Here is an 18077-nt window from a genome sequence, read left to right as displayed (position 1 = left end):
CCACAGGACTCATCTCAGTCCTCATTGGCTACAGTAACATTTCACCCAGAGGTGTGAAAATCACACAGAACAAAACCAGAGGAATGTCCTTTGTTCCTTCTCTTTCTTCTCATCTGCTCATCTCTCCTGACGTGTGAGAGGTGAGCTGCTGCGCTCTCTCTGCTCTTCATCTCCTCAACCCAGGCTGACCTGGTTGAGGTGAACGGCTCTCAAGTCCAGAACTTGCAAAACAGTTCTGGTTCTGATCAATGGCCTGTTAGGAAACAGCCATTGCAACCAAGGAACCAAACGGCAGACGACGCGAGTGCTCTGCCCTTTTCACCAGCTAACTTCAAGCTATCAAGCAAAGAAGTTAGCACCAAGCTAACAGCAAAGACGACCTCTTTGACTTGGAACCACAACTTCAACACATGGAATCACGAACCCTGGTCTTCCATGCGGTAACGTACTGGGCCTTAGCATTAGCAATCGTACATGGCTGAGCAAGACTGTCCAACTTTGATTTCTAGAAAGTACTTGTATTGATTTGGTTTAATGTTATTCATTGAGTTTGACTGTGGTGATTTATCTGTATTTGATATTTGGGTAACTGGCTTCGCCACATCTGATGTGTTTAGTTTATGCTTCACATAGACAAGGTCTTGCATGCAAACTAACCATCTTTTCTAACCCACTGCATATCTAACACACATAAAGATCACATACAGAAACTGGGAATTAGTTAAACATAAACATACAGCTTCAGATAATCTTAACCCCCACATCACCCCCCTCTCTGTCCTAGAACAAAGAGGTCATGTGATGACATGCTGATGGCCATTTTTGATTCCGCCATCTTTGTAGTTTTACAGTGCTCGCCATTTTGTTTGTAGGCCATACAGACATTTTGAAACAAGACGCCATCTTGTTCCCCTCTCCCCCCCCCCTCTCTCTCTCTCACACACACACACACACACACACACACACACACACACACACTGCGTTTGGTTTGTTTAGTTTAGTTATTTAGTTAGATTAATATTGTGTTTTGAACCTTTATTATCTTGTAAATAAATGTTTGTGGAATATACATGCTGTTCTCTTTAATGTTGCACAAGAGTGAATAATGCCAACCTCTGCTATGTCAAGAACTCCGATATCCTTCAACCTTTACTATCTATTTTGGTTATAGTTATTAATTTAATTATTAATCAACGTTCCAAATTGATAGTTTAGCATATATAATGAGACTATATTAACGTTTTGGTCATTGGTCCCTGATTCCAGGGTGGTGCCCCGTTTATTATTGATGTTTATTGATAATCTTTATTAATATTAATAATTCTATTATTACTTATTAATTAATTTGCTAATAACCAAAACCTACTTAAGTAGACTCCCCTACACAGGGACAGACAGGCAGCACATGTGTCAGCCCCAAACCGGTGTCCCTCACCGCTGCAAGAGCACAACTATTTCATTATGTAAAGTATATGGTTTTCCTGTTTTTGGTTTTTGGTTCTGCCAATAGTTGAAGAACTTTTCTTCTACAGTTTTGTTTTTGCACATTAATAAATAAGAACTTGCCTTGCCCTGTCTGAATGTAAATGGAAGCATTTAGTAAATAGGATGACATGGTGGACATGGCTGTGTCCTGCATTAATAGCCTACATGTGCTGCTAGACTCATTTGTTTCATCTGTGTCATCAGATTTAACTTATATATTTCACAGGAGTAAGTCAGTCACTTTGCATTCAGATACTCCTACCTTTTCGAAAATTTTAATGTGTATCACAGTGATAACATTACATGAACAACAGAGTTCTCATGTGTTTTAAGGTGACTGTTCTGAAAAAGGGGCTCCTCACATATACTCTTGTAAGAGGTTGGAGGAAGGGGCTTGCACAGTACAGTGAATTCTGAAGTGATGGGAGCGGTGTACAGGGAGAGCTCTGACAGGTGGGAAGGTTTAGATTGCAGATTAAAGGTATGTGTTGCTCAATACTATGCTAACAGAAGAACTTTGCATTTCACTTCTTTCAGTTAACAGAACAGGACTCCACATCTTTTTATATATTTTTTTTAGCTAGTTCCACAAAAAGGTTAAGGAACGCTCATTTTGCTCCATTAAGGCAGCATCCCTGGCGTCCTCCTACTCAGCCTGCTTCCTGAGGAAGGCCAACATGCCCTCACCCCTCTTGCACCTTTTGGTGGGTGGCTGGGAGGAGGTGGAGGGCATGGGCTCTTCCTCACTGGAAGCATCATCCCTGGAGGTTCATGAGGGTTCTGAGGGTGAGGCTTCAGCAGCAGCCTGGCCACAGTTTGGCACCGAGCGTGAGGCAACTAGAGTGGGAGGCTGAATAGACGGCCTCTCCCCTAGTGCCTCATGCATGGCATCAAACCACGGCCAAGTAGCTGCTGTTGCCTCACCACTCTCTGTCCCTGTGCCGGTGGGGGGATTCTTCAACTACACTGGTGGTACACTGTGTCATACACATTTTATACCATTCTTCATCTGAAATTTCTATATTTAGCTCTGATTCCCATTTGTTTTTTACATATAATGTTGAGCTTCCTCTATTCTCCCCTAGGGCTTTGTAGAAGGCTGAGATGACACGAGATCTACCCTGGTGATATGAATCCACTATAATTTTAATAACACCATTCAGATCTATTTTAGGATCAATTTTCACCTCTTTCATAAAATAGTCTCGTATTTGTAAGTATCTAAATAAATCTCGTCTTTCCAGACCAAATTTCACCTTTAGATCTTGAAAGCTCATACATGTCCCATCTTTAAGAATGGTACATAGAGCAGTGATACCTTTCTCTGTCCATTGTTTGAACCTCAGGTCATATACCCATCCATCCATCCATCCATCTGCAACCCAGTTCAGTATATTTCTTTCCCTTTCAAGTTTATATTTTTTAATTACTTTATCCCAGATTTCTAGTGTAAATGTTGTAATTGGATCCATTAAATGTGTTATAGTTCCTGTTCGTTCTTTGTTTCCTACTAAAACTGGAATTTGTAGATCCTGAACTTTCATCTCTATATCCTTCCATCTTGCTTCATAATCTGAGTTGCACCAACAGGCTAGAGGCCTTTGCTGTGCTGCGTAGAAGTATTCTTGTAGGTTTGGTAAGGACATTCCTCCTTTATCTTTAGGGAGTTGGAGTGTTGTATATCTTGTTCTGGGTTTTTTACCATTCCAAATGAACCTTGATATTTGTTTATCCCAGGAGATGAATTTGTTTTGTGGTATCGTTGTTGTTAAAGGCTGAAATAGATACAGCAATCTTGGTACAATATTCATCTTAACCACCTGGATTCTAGAGCTGAGGTCCAGGGGAAAAGTTGACCATCTCTGTATATCTTTTTGAATATTTTGTTCTACAACACTGTAGTTGGCTTCATACAGTTTGCTAAGTCTCTTGGTTATAATCACTCCTAAATATTTTAGTTTATAGTCCCATTTTAAGTTGTGTGTATCCCTAATTGGTTGAGATGGAGAGTAATTAAATGTAAGGATTTGAGGTTTTGCCACATTGATTTTATATCCTGAGTAGTGACCATGACCCAGACCTTGAGAAAATTCATCAGCAGGGGTAATCCTCTCTCGGGATTCTCTAAAAAAAATATTATGTCATCCGCGAAAAGGCCAATAACGTGTTCTTTGTCTCCTATCTCTATTCCCTTCAGATCCTTATTTTGCCTGATTGCTTGCGCTAAAGGTTCAATATAGAGAGCAAAGAGCGTGGGGCTCATACAACAGCCTTGTCTGGTGGCCCTTTCTGTTTTTATTATATTAGATAAATGTCCATTTACCTTGATTCTGGCAGTCGGATCTTGATATATGGTTCTAATGCTCTGGATTGATTGTTTAATTAACCCGAATCTTTCAAGTACCAAATATAAGAATGCCCAGCTGACACTATCAAAAGCCTTTTCTGCATCAAGGCTGATCAAGGTTGCGCTAATGCCTTTACTTTGTATTTGTTCTACAATGTGGAGAGTTCTTCTAATATTATCCTGGGTCTGGCGCCCTTTAATGAACCCGGTTTGGTCCTCATTAATTAAATCCAGTACAAAGGTCTCAAATATTTTACATAGTATTGAGGTATACAGTTTATAATCAACATTTAGAACTGAAATTGGTCTAAAGTTGCTGCATTGTTCTATAGCCTTGCCTTCTTTGGGTATGAGAGATATAATCGCTTCTCGCCACGACGGGGGGGGTGGGGGGGGCCTTTCCCTCTCTCAAAGTCCAGTTAAAGGAAGACACAAGCAGAGGAGTTAGTTCATTTTTAAATATTCTGTACCACTCAGATGGGAACCCATCACTACCAGGAGATTTATTGGCCTTCAGTCTACTAATTGCATCTTGTATTTCTTCACTTTTTATTTCTTAAGTAAGAGTGTTATTTTGCATTGGCAAATCGAGTGAGTTGAGGAAAGTTCCGAGTATAACTTTTTATAGTATTCCTCAAACACATGTAATAGTTCCTCTGGTTCATGTAATATTTGGTTGGTCTGAGGTTCTCTTATCTTGTTAATGATGTTAGAGGCCTGATGTTTACGCAGATGCCTTGCCAATAGTCTAGTTGCCTTGGGACCTGATTCATAATAAGTCTGCTTTATAAATCTCGCTCTCTTTTCTATCTCACCTTTCAGGATGTCATCTATTTCTACCCTTACCTTCTTAATTTGTTGAAAAACTACTGGATCATGTGATGCTTTATGTTGTTTTTCCAATTCCTTCAAGATTTCCACCTGCTGTTGATATCTGGCTTTTTGAGCCTTCTTCTGTACTGTCATTAGAGCAATCAATTTTCTACGTATAACTGCTTTTAAAGCATCCCACACTATGACAGGATCCACCTCACCATTATTATTTTCTTCTATATACGTATCTTTTGATCTCTGTCCTTATCTGTTCCACTACTGTCTTATTATTCAAAATACCAACATTAAGCCTCCATAAAGTGTTTTGTTTTCTTTTTTTTTAGGCAAATTGTCAAAGAAATTAGACTATGGTCTGAGACATCCACCACCCCAATCACTCTCCTCTCCACTCTATACCTTTCATTAATGTTCATAAAAAAATAATCAATTCTGGAGTAGACAGAATGAGGAACTGAGTGGTGGGTGTAGTCTCTTTCCAGGGGATGAAATTCCCTCCAAACATCAAACATTCCCATTTCCCGCAATGTTGTGTTGATAAACCTTGTTAAATGCTTTTTGTCTTTACGAGAACTTGTTGTGTCTAAACTATGACACAAAATCACATTAAAATCACCTCCACATATCAAGATACCTTCGGCTTCTAGTGCTATAAGGTTAAACAAGGCTCTGAAAAAACATGTCCTACTTTCTGGAGGGGCATACACATTAACTAGAGTTACCACCTCATTTTGTAATTTTGTCAGCTTGTTTTGCAGAAGTCTGTTCTTTCAAAGATCTGCATAGTGCGTCCTTTACTTCCAGATTCCACCTCTCTATTTCCTCGATTCGTTCCTCTGCTTCAGTAATTTGGGCATCGTGTGCTTGCATGGTTTTGGTGTTAGCTGCGAGTTGCTAGTATATCTCCTGCTTTAGCTCGCTGATTTCAGACTTCACGTCCTTCGTGACTTGGTCTTTGAGTGTATTTAAGTCCGTCTTCATTTCAGCTTTGAGTTCACGTATCTCTTTGCTAATTGTATCCAGCCCCAAGCGCATGGTTGTGGTTAGCGGAGTTTCGAGTTGCTCCACGTTGTCCTCCGCTTCGTCCATCACGGGCGAATTACGTCCTTTCTCCTTGTCACGGTTTTTCTTTTTACCTCTTGTTTCAACTCCCCTACTCATTACACTTCAGATTTATCGAGTCTGTTAATTCTTTTATGAATTACAGGGAGTTAGTTTAAGCTAGCTAGAGGGAGATCAAATTCACGCAGCCATTTTCTTCGCCTACCGGAAGTCCCCTATGATAACATTTTAACCCAGGATATACGGTATACTTACTTCCAGCCTGATCTAGCTGTATTCCTCTTCCCACTGAAGAGGTTATCCAGTTTAACCTTCCTCCTGTGTTAGCTTTCTGTTACCATCTCTTATGTTAACGGGTCGGTTTTGACCCATGTCTTAAATCAGCTGTAAAATACACTAAAAACAATTATCTATCATCCAATTTGTTTCTCATCTCTTGGTTACCTTGTTAGGCTTCCTTATCCATGAAAATATTGGTTTTAATATTTTTGGTGTGGGCCTCTGGGCCTTTTCTTTGTCAGTATACCCCTCAATTTCAATTAAAAAAATGGTAAAATGAACCTCAAGAGAATCATATAAATAAATAAAAGGTTGTTGTGTTACTTGACTATTACTAAGGGGTATTAGAACACATCTCTTTTTTTTTTGGACAATATGAGACAACAGTGGTGGTGTCTGTAAAAGCAAACTTTGAGGAAAGTGGAGCCCTGTCCTTCACCTGCAAGATTTCAGCGGGCAGCTCAGGTTTATTTTTCTTCACTGTGCCCACCATGGTAAGTTTCCTCCTGAGAAGTTCTTGTCCAAGGTCATAGCTGGTAAAGAAATTGTCACAAGTGATATTGTGACCCTGCAGTCCAGTAGTCATATCGAGGACCACACGTTTTCCTTGGTTTTTCTCAGGGATGCCACTCGCAGCTTTGCCTGTGTAAATCTGTAGATTCCAGGCATAGCTGGTTTTTGCATCACAGGCTGCCCAGATTTTTATGCCGTACTTCTCTGCCTTACTGGGTATGTATTGCCGGAAGGGGCATTTTCCTCGGAAAGGGACAAGACACCTCTGGCCCTGGGTTGAACATCAGTGGAAGGAGCTGCACCCATCTGTCCCAGACATCGCTGATGGGGGCAAGCTTGTCAGATCTTGCTCTGGTATCTCTGTTGTCAAATCTGAGGACTCTTGATATCATTTGAAAGGTCTGAAGTGACATTGTTGCCCGGAAAATATTTCTGCCTGTCGATGCGTCCCAGAGACTACCAGTGGCCTCATTGCAGGATCTGTACACTCCAGCAATGAGAACAACACCAATATAAGCATCCAGGTATTCCTCATCAAGCTGGCTGTCAGTGTGTTGGCTGACAGTGCACTTATGATTTCAGTTTTGGCTCTAATTTTTGCTTTATAATCTTATTTTTATAACTGGGTCGAATCCGACCCTAACAACACAAAGGTCATAATTTCAACCAGAGCATTTTATAATTTAGTGAAAAAAAATGTTTTTGTTTTATTTTGTTGAAATAGAGGTTCCTGACAAAGTCAAAAAGCCTTGATGCAATAAACAAAATTTATGTGGTTCTTTTATGCATTTAAAACCTAAAACGGGTCGGTGCCGACCCTAACACAAGAGGAAGGTTAACCCGTGCCTTTATCAGGACAAGGGTTTCAGCATCTGAGACTGAAATGAAATAAAATAAAATGAATGAATCATATTCCTGAACGCTGTCAATTGAACAACGCTCAAAAGTAAGAAATAACTAACTGAACATCAATTACGCTACAATGTTAACTTCACTTTGATCACTTTACATAAGTTTACAGTAACAGCAACAGTAACGTTACGTTCATAGTTCGCCGATGGGTTTAACACGTTGTTGGAGGTTCAAACAAAACACATTAGCATGTTAGCAATTAAGGCAACGGTAACTTACATGATCTGCGTTTTTCGGTCATGATCTTTGTTTCCGTGAACGGCCGAATGGTGCGCCGCTTTTAAACGTTGCGGCCGCAAGGAATTGTGGGACCTCATTCTCTCCTTTCCTTTCGTAAAGGATGCTCCAGTGTATCCTATGCTAAAGGAGGTACTAAAGGAAGCATTGAAGCTCCTTTCCTTAACATTTGGTGAATTTGAACGGCTCTTATCATGGCTTCTGCTGAGGTACTTCCGGGTCATTTCACTCCGTCAGGAACCTTCCTAAGGCAAGGCAAGGCAGGGCAGCTTTATTTGTATAGCACATTTCAACAACAGGGCAATTCAAAGTGCTTTACAGAAACATTCAAGAACATTGCGACAAAATGCAAAAGAACATTAAGAAATAATTAAAACAGTTATAAAAACATAAAGATTAGAAAATAAAAACAAGCTAAAAATAAAAGCTAGGATAGAAGCTAAAATTGCATAAAACTCAAAAGAGTAAAAGTTATAGTGCAGTGTCAGAATAAAAGGCACCCGCAAACAGGAAAGTTTTAAGCTTTGTTTTAAAAGAAGTGAGAGTTGGAGCGGTCCTGCAGGTTTCTGGGAGCTTGTTCCAGATATTTGGTGCATAAAAACTGAATGCTGCTTCTGCATGTTTAGTTCTGACTCTGGGGACACTAAGCAGACCTGATCCAGATGACCTGAGAGGTCTGGATGGTTCATAACACAGCAGAAGATCAGAAATGTATTTTGGCCCTAAACCATTCCTAAGCAAAAAGGACTATTCGAACGCAACCCTGGACTTCCTCTGTCTCACTGAAACCTGGCACAAACCCCTGGACTATTTCTAACTCAACCAAACCACACCCACTGGATTCACTTACAATGACCAACCTCGTCCTGAGGGGCGGGGAGGTGGTGTTGCTGCCGTTTACAGGAAGGACATTAAAACAACAACCATCTCCATCCCTGCCACTCATTCTTTGAACACCTTGCCTTCACTCCCCTGGTCTCTGCCATTATCTACCGCCCCCCCAAGCTAAACCCATCCTTTTTCTCAGATTTTTCCGATTTTCTTCCCCAGCTATGGGCCATTTCACCCTCCGTTCTCTTCCTGGGGGATTTTAACTACCACATTGATGACACTGACTGCAAACCTGCCACAGAATTCCTGGAACTGCTACACTGCTTCAACTTCACACAGCACATCAACTTCTCCACTCACAGCCGCGGACACACCCTGGATTTAGTCTGCTCCACTGGTCTCACAATAAACCACCTCTCCAGCCTCAATCTCAATATCTCTGACCATCTGGCAATCACTGTGGACATGGACATCCCCATTCCCATCCCAAAAGAAAAACGCATCTCCTTCAGAAACCTCAAATCTATCTCCCCCTCAGCTCTCTCAGCCTCCTCTCCCCCACTGTCTGATAATCCCTCCGACCTCTCCAACTATTATAATTACACACTCTCCTCCTGTCCTGATCAGCTGCCATTAAAACCAAAAGAGTCTCATTCACACACTCAGCTCCCTGGTACACTCCTGAACTCCACCAAATGAAATCCTGTAAGCGCCAGCTTGAAAGACTTTCCAAGAGAATCAGTTTAACAGTCCATCACCAAGCCTACACAGACTACCTTCAAGAATACAAAGACGCTCTCTCCACAGCCCGGTCCACCTGCTACTCTCACCTCATTCACTCTGGCTCCACAAACCCCAGGACTCTCTTTTCCACCATCAACAAACTTCTCAAACCCAGTGACAACATCTCCAGTTCCTTCACAGCCAACAAGTTCAACGCTTTCCTCTCATTCTTCCAAACAAAAATCAACACCATCTACAGCAACCTGACCACCTCCCCCGCATTCTGTGCTGGTAAGCTGAAATTTAATTTCAAATGCTTACGGCCTGTCCACACGTAATGTCAGCAGTTGCAAAACAACAGACAGTGAAAGTGATCGTTTGATAAGTATATTGACATCATACTATCTACATTACTACAGTCAATGTCTAGACATCTGTAGAATATGTCACAGACAGTGAAGGTAATCTTTTCATCATATTGACATGATATCAGCAATATTACTACACTTACAATATCTGTAGAATATGTCACAGACATGAAAAAAAGGAAAGATTTGTTTTAAAATCGACACTTCCTGCTTTCATAAAAAGAAAAGAAAAAAAAAAGCTCTCAAGCATTTTCTCTCCAGTGGACAGAATTCCTTCATTTGTTAACACGAGCATATTTGCAGGACAGTGTTGTAGAACATGCAGTGACTTGCACGGCTCCATTAATTATGGGATTTTTACTATTATTTACAAATGAGCACACACTTCTTAACCTTCTGTTGTCTAAAATGAATATAAATGACATTTATAATGAAATGAAATGGCCATTATCAAAGGCAAACTCTGTATAGAAAGAAAGGGCTGACAGCAGCAGCAGAAACACTACCTGGTGTGGACAACCCACGCGAGGGACACGCAGCAATTCAGCGAGGCAGCTGCCACGCGCTGCTCACGCGGGCAGTCTGGACAGGCCGTTACAATTACGGAGAGGGTGATGGAGTGAGAGGACCACTAGAAAAAAGAACAATCGGCCAGCCCAGTCGCACAGCAGTTCGTGAAATAATCACGAAATTGAATGTATTGATTCGTTTACACAGACAGGAATTTCACACTATTTTTCATGATAGTCAGCACAAAAACAATTTGTATGTAATCCACGTAAATGTTAACCTGGAAGTATAAAGAGCGGTGAACGCATTGTACGGTCGGTGGGTCAAAAAACACAGGACTTTCGCCCAGGAGTCCGCTGTTCGTGTCCCGTGTGAAGCCACAAGTCAAAGTTGATTTATTTGTCACGTAACTTCCGTACTTAAGTTATGCCACTTCCGGAGTTATTTTAACCCAAACCGCAATCTTTTCCTAAAGCTAACTACCGTAATTTCCGGACTATAAGCCGCGACTTTTGTCACACGCTTTCAACCCTGCGGCTTATGCAATGATGCGGCCAATTTATACATTTTTCTAACGGCCGCCAGGGGCGCTCGAGCAGAAAAGGTAAGAGTGAGACAGGTGGAATATATGTGTCGAGGAAGACGCTAGTTTGGACTATTAATGTAACTTTGTGCTTTGTGCATGAATAAAATTAGCATGAACAGACCCTCATCATGGAAAATGCTAGAAGAAATGCATATGACGCAGCTTTTAAGTTAAAAGCAATCGAGCTGGCTGATAAAGAAGGAAACAGAGCTGCTGCACGTAAACTTGGCATCAATGAATCAATGGTGAGACGTTGGAAACGGCAGCAGGAAGAACTGGAGCAATGTAAAAAGACGACAAAAGCTTTCAGAGGTAATAAAAGCAGGTGGCCCGAACTGGAAAACATTCTTGAAGACTGGGTGAACACACAGCGAGCAGATGGCCGAGGTGTTTCCACTGTGCAGATCCGACTGAAAGCCAAAACAATCGCCACCGAAAAGAAAATTCAGGATTTCAAAGGAGGACCGTCGTGGTGTCTCAGATTTATGAAACGAAAAGGTCTGTCCATCAGGACACGGACAACTCTGTGTCAGAAACTCCCTCCCGACTACAAGGAACAAGTCGCAAATTTTCACAAATTCATTCAAACAAAGATGGCAGAGAATTCCATCGGACCAGACGACATCATAAATATGGATGAAGTACCTCTGACGTTTGACCTGCCCCTCACTAGGACCGTTAACAAGAAAGGTGAAGCATCTGTCACACTGAAAACAACCGGCCATGAGAGGACGCATTTCACCTGTGTTTTGGGCTGCACTGCATCCGGACTAAAGCTTCCACCAATGGTAATTTTTAAGCGGATTATTATGCCAAAAGAAAACCTCCCGAAAGACATTGTCGTGAAAGTTAACACGAAAGGGTGGATGGTAGAAAGCCTAATGAAGGAATGGTTGACCGAGTGTTACGGCAAGCGACCGGGAGGATTTTTTCATAGAAAAAAAGCATTACTCGTTTTGGACAGCATGAGGGCCCATATTACAGATTCTGTGAAAGCAGCCATCAAGAGGACAAACTCCATTCCAGCTGTGATTCCTGGGGGCACAACAAAGTATTTGCAGCCACTTGACATTAGTGTGAATCGTGCATTTAAAGTGGCACTCCGAGTTGAATGGGAGGCTTGGATGACCAGCGGCGAGAAATCGTTTACCAAAACTGGCCGCATGCGAAGAGCAACTTTTGCACAAGTCTGCCAGTGGATCCTGTCAGCGTGGAGCAGTGTGAAAAAATCCACCATCACCAACGGGTTTCGAAAAGCCGGTCTGCTGCGTGACAGAGAGGACAGCACAAGCTCAGGAGTGAATTTGCCTCAGGATGAGAGTGACACTGAAAGCGACAACGAAAGAGAGACTGAGAAAGTGTGTGGCGAAGTATATCTGAGGCTATTCAAATCCGACACTGAGGAGGAAGACTTCCATGGTTTCAGTGCACAGGAGGAAGATGAAGACGGCTAACAGTGACTTTTATGTTTTTTTAACCAGCCCTGTTAGTGCTGTGTTACTGCCGTGTTGCTGCTGTGTTGCTGCTGTGTTACTGCCGCGTTACAGGCACTGTTTGGAAAGAAAAGTTAAGGTATGTTATTAAAACTTTGAAAACTCTTTCTGTGTACCGTTTTTCTTTGTAAATATCTCATGTTACAATGTGGGCACCTGCGGCTTATAGACAGGTGCGGCTTATGTATGTACAAAATGTTTTTTCCTTTAAAAATGTACTGGGTGAGGCTTATAATCAGGTGCGCTCTATAGTCCGGAAATTACGGTAAGTAGTTTTTGTCAAGTAACTTCTGTACTTAGGTTACGCCACTTCCGGTGTTGTTTCACTGGATCTATTCACTCTATTCCTAAACCTAACTAAGTCACTTTATTTGAAAACACCAGAGCGTAAATTGACACGTGCGTCACATGTTGTTGAAAGTCGTGCTGAGTGTCAAGAAAAGAAATGGGAAATTTGTGTCTACATCCATGAATCAAATAGACAAAATTCATGACTATTTCACGAATTGCTGTGAGACTGTGTTGAATCAGCTCACCAGGAGACTGGGAGCTTCCTCAACTTGTTTAGAGAAAACTGTCAATTTTGTATTATTATTGATGGTTGTGACGGCCCCTCTTTGTTTTGGATCCTCTGCTGTGTTTGCTTTCTCCCTTCAGGGCTGCAGACCTGAATAGGAGGCTAATCAGCAGCATGGGACACACCTGGGCCCGGTGTGCTCCCTGCTTATAAAAGCCAGAACATGCAGCAGTCTGTGGCTGGCAGACCTTGCACACCATACCTTTGTTACTTGTTTTTTTTCCTCCCATACATTCTTTTGACTTGCTTTTTTACATATTTTGGTTAATAAATCACTTTATCTGTTCAGTATAACTGTGTATCTCCCGTTTTTGTCACAGTTCTAGAGCCGGGCTGTGACATTGGTACAAAAACTGTAATAGTTACTAAAGCCCTTGTTAGAATGCCCGAGTGGTCAATGAGGAGAAGTCCACAACCGGATGGCGTTTCAGCATGAAAACATTTTATTTTTATTTTCACCGTACCTTAGTATTCCCCCCTCGACTTAGATTCACCAGCCTTATATAGCCCATTCAATTTGTACATACCATTCCTCATATTAAGTACAACAAACAAATATACAAATCTATTTACATAAAACCATTACCCAAAATATAAATACTCTTAATAAATATATTCACACAATTGATGATTGCAAGCACCTGAGCAAGAGGCTAATAAACTCTCAGGTGACAAGTGCAAAATGTGGTCACTAGATGGCTCTACAGGATTTCAAGAAAGCAGAGAAAATAATGAAATAAAATAAGAAAACATAAATATACAAATAACAAGCCAGAAAAAAGTAAATAAGTAATAATATATAACCATTTATGGCAACAGTACCAGACCACCATGCTTATTTGATATATTATCAGTTAAGGTGTATGACACAAGCCTGTTTAGTTTATTTGTTCTGTGGGTTCATGGGATTTTGCTGCTCTGCCTGGGCTGTTGGGGTGGATCAGCTGCTCAGCAGCTCAATCAGGGAGATTGCAGTCAGGTTTGCTTCATTAGGTCCTCTTAGAGGGGAGGGACTGGGCTCTGTTTAGTAGCAGGATGAGATCGGTAGGAGGGAGAGGAGAGTGAACAGCTTGCTGTGAGGCTGCAGTTTTCTTTTGTTTTGTGTTCTTTTGATTTAGTTCAAATGAAGTATCAGTGAATTTCCTGGGTTTCATTTTTGCCTTTTGCTTCAGTGAACTTTGGTTGATAAACTTTTTGCACTACTCCGGCTTATCAACCTGTTTTTTTTCAAACATTCCTTTTTAAAGTTTTCCAGTGCCCAACCACCTCATCTGCCTTTACATGGGGTGGCGGCATCCCCAAACCCAATATCTTTGAGTATTTTTTATTCACTGTAGAATAGTGATGTGTCTGTCGCGAACGAGCCCTTTTAAGTGAACGATGGGAGCTGGCTCCTGTCCGAGAGCCTTTTTTTTTTTTCTTCCTTTAATTAATTCAAGGCGGAATGATGGGATGATCTTCTCCGCGCCACAGGCACTCCATGCACTGACTGGGACTGAATGTTGTGTTATTGACGTCTATGCGACCAATCAGGTGATGACAGACAACGATCATACCATCAAGCAGGGAGGGGCGGGGGTGCGCGGCGCGGCGCGCTGACGGTCTACATGTACAGAGCAGGAGGGAGAGGAGGAGAGAGGAGTGTGATGCGCGGAAACAAAGCAGCATGTAGAATTATGGTATTCTGGAAATTATAAGGTTTCGTATAATTATATTGAATAATTAAAGTGATATTTGTGCATACATAATAATCATAGGTCAAAACAGCGCTAAATTTGGCTGAATAATAAAAGGCAGAAGTGGTAGAACGAAGTACCGCTTGGGAGCCGAAAGAGCCGGCTCTTCTTGGTGAGCTGAGCCAAATGATCTGGCTCACTAAAAAGAGCCGGAATTCCCATCACTACTGGAGAAATTCAGAATGTGTCTCTATCCTGCTGCATAATATGTAGGAGCATCCAGACTGGAACACTGCTCCTAAAACCTGAATGATACCTTATTATTATTATTATTATTATTACTATAATAATAATAATGATAAATTCAACTTATATATCGCTTTTAAAGAACTCAAAGACGCTTTACATTATCGGGGGAAACGGTGTGAGACAAACAGGAGACAGACGACATACACAGGCGCACTCTCATACATACACGGACAAATGGCTGAAGGGGGGGGGGGCTAGGAGTAGGCAGTAGGCTAATGAGTTGTGGGAGGGAGTTCAAAAGCTTGGGAGCTGCCCTGGAGAATGCTCTGTCTCAGGAGATCTGTTCGTGTCCCGTGTGAAACAACAAGGCTAAGGGCTACGTGAAGTTGTGTAACAATCATAGGCCCTGTTCAGAATGCGTCCTCAGTGATCGGATCACAAGTAGACAGCTTTAAGTACGTCTGTTCACACCTGGCATTAGAATGCGTCTCCACATGCGTCTTCAGTGGCCATTTGTGATCCGATCTCACTTCCCCGCTCCATATGCAAATAAACACGTAGTAAACACACGGTTAATACAGCAGACGTTATGATGTAATATTACATGAATGTCAGTAATATCCTACATATTTGTGAATTCTGGTACAATGTATTAACATCAAAATAAAAGGTTATTGTACCAGCGGTCCCTGGGGACCTCCGCGCCGCTGGCACCGCTGCTTTTGCCAGACAACAGCCTGTAGGTGTACAGCGCTCCAGAGAGCCGGGGAGGACAGAGAACAGGCGGTCGGGTGTCAGCTCCGCGCAAAGCAGCGGAACAAAAACGCACACACCTCCGATATTATGATAATAATGCACTTCGCGTGCCTAGTCCAATAGTCCGTAGATATGTAGCCTATAAAGATATATTTTAATAAAATACAGTTGTACTGACAGGATACAGTAGAGCACAGAGGCCGTTTCCATGCTGACAATCGCCCGTGTCTCCCGTTTATTCACCAGAGGGGCGCGGTGATCCCGCGGATCCCAGCTGGACATCAGATGAGTGGGTGGTCCTTAATGTGGCCCAGGACACATTTCACTACACAAGAATGTGGTCATATGTGGCCCAGACCACCTCTGAATGTGGTCTGAAAGATCCGATCTCAATGCGTCTTGAGTGTGTTCACACCTGTACTTAAAGCTGTCCACTTGTGATCGGATCATTGAGAACACATGTTATTACCTTATGTTAATGTCTGAACAGGGCCAGGGTGATTTGGTGTCATTTGTTGTTTTTTATGCCAGGTTTTTATTTTCTCTGCACCCCTTGTCTGCCTCTTTCCGAGTTGAGAATTATGGCGGCTGCGCTGGCCATTACAAATAAAAGCTTTGACAGCACTTCGAGTGCAAATTCAGGAGGCTCATCTCACTACACAGCATGAAGACTAGGGCTGTATCAAATGCCATTTCTTTTATGAAGCTTTGATTGAGGTTCAATTGATTGAAACTTTGACTCTTTCTTCATATTTCATGCTACATCACCCTAAAAAATGGGGAAAAGATGATTTTGAACTAAAGCTAACGTGTGTGGGAGTAATGGACACAATAAACTTGTTTCATTGGCGCAAATGGTCGTCATCCACACGTGCAGTTTTAAATGATACAGTGCCATTTTCATTTCATACTTAATTATTTCGCTGAGTGCCACAGGCTGCTGGGGGTCCCCAGACCCCCACTTGGAGAATCACTGCTTAACAGTATAGGCAACACAGTGTGCTAAGTGCAGAATTTACCCATGTAGACAATATTAACAGTGGCCAAAATCAAGGTCAAATATGCTATGTAAACTGTTTTGTATAGCAGCTACACTTACTCATTACTGTGACTGAAGGAAAGACAACGATTAGTAATGATTCAGATTCACCTTTATTGACCAAGGATGTGAACACATACAAGGAATTTTTCCCCATTCTTCTTGCATTACTCTCGATGTACCGTCACAGGAAAGTAAAAAAAAAAAAAATTCAAATACAAACATTAAAATGATACGTCGGTCTGCAGTCCTGACCATCCATTGTAAGCCTGTTGATGTCCTGTTTGGACCCAAACCACCAGGTAATGGATGTGCAGAGAACAGACTGGACCACTGCAGTGTAGAACTGGATCAGCAGCAGAGACAGGCCAGACTTCCTGAGCTGGTGTAGGAACAACTTTCAAGTCGTACATGCAGTACAGAAGTAGTCTACATCTGTGGAGGGCTGGCCAAAACATCTAGTGTGGTACCACAGAGCACAGGTAGTGCACTCATTCTGAAAGGGAAAAATAAAAAAACAGACCTTAGAATGCTGTGAAAACATTGTCAGGTTCACATCAGTCATCCATTTTAGGATGTTAAATTCTGCGGTTTAAACTCCATTAGGCATCATCATATGTTATAATTATATGGCAATGGGTGTTAGATACTGCATTTAAATCTTAGCTGTGGTTCTTTGTGTGGAGTTTGTGTTCTTATGTTCCTTCAGATGCTCCAGTGTCCTCCAAAAGTGCAGAGACATGCAAGTTAGGTGAATTAAATTAGATATTTTCAATATCTCTGTTATGGTGAGTTTTCACCCGGTGATGTTGAGGTAACCTATCCAAGGTGCATCCCAGTCGTCGGCCAGGATACAAATTAATCTTCTTACCCAATCATCAATGTCAGCCCCTGAGCTGAGCTCCCCACATGCTCAACACAGCTGCGATAGGTCATATGTAAAAATATATAGGCGCAAATGTAGATTAATGCCAATACAAACACATTTAAGTATACCTGGCAAAGTTCTGTATACCTGAATTATTCAGCAAATATATTGCTATGTTGAGCCGCAAGATAGCCACACCCTTCTGGTCCACTGGGTACTGGATCGCCTCCTTCAATAAAATCTGCTCTACAAGTTACAAAGTCTCTGATAAATATAATTCTGATGACTTTAGAATGACAGATAGCCAAAGAGATAATTAAATGGTTACCTTGCACACGAACACGCCACATGATACAGCGTCCTGCTGTTTAGGATGCCCTACTGTGGTACATGCCCATCTCCCAACAGCTGGGCACTTTTTGCGGACCAGTGCTCTACACGGATAAAGATTGATTACAGTTTGGCAATTTTAACATAAAGCCAAGTAATATCATTTTCAATTCAAGATCAGTTGAATCATGTTAAGGGACTTCACAAGGACAAGCTTATGTTATAGTTAAATAATAGTTCCTAGGACAATGGTTTACTGAGCTTAGTGTTGCTGCCAAAAGAATATTCCAAATGCATTTGTGTAATGCAATCATTAAAGTTAATTCACCTGGTCACATCCTTGCATTTCTGGATTTGCTCATCTGTGGCCCCAAATGGGTCTATGAACAAGGCCCTCATCTCCTT

Source organism: Sebastes fasciatus, chromosome 2, assembly GCF_043250625.1.
Source record: "Sebastes fasciatus isolate fSebFas1 chromosome 2, fSebFas1.pri, whole genome shotgun sequence".
Taxonomy (NCBI): domain Eukaryota; kingdom Metazoa; phylum Chordata; class Actinopteri; order Perciformes; family Sebastidae; genus Sebastes; species Sebastes fasciatus.
Note: the sequence above shows the minus strand (reverse complement) of the source record.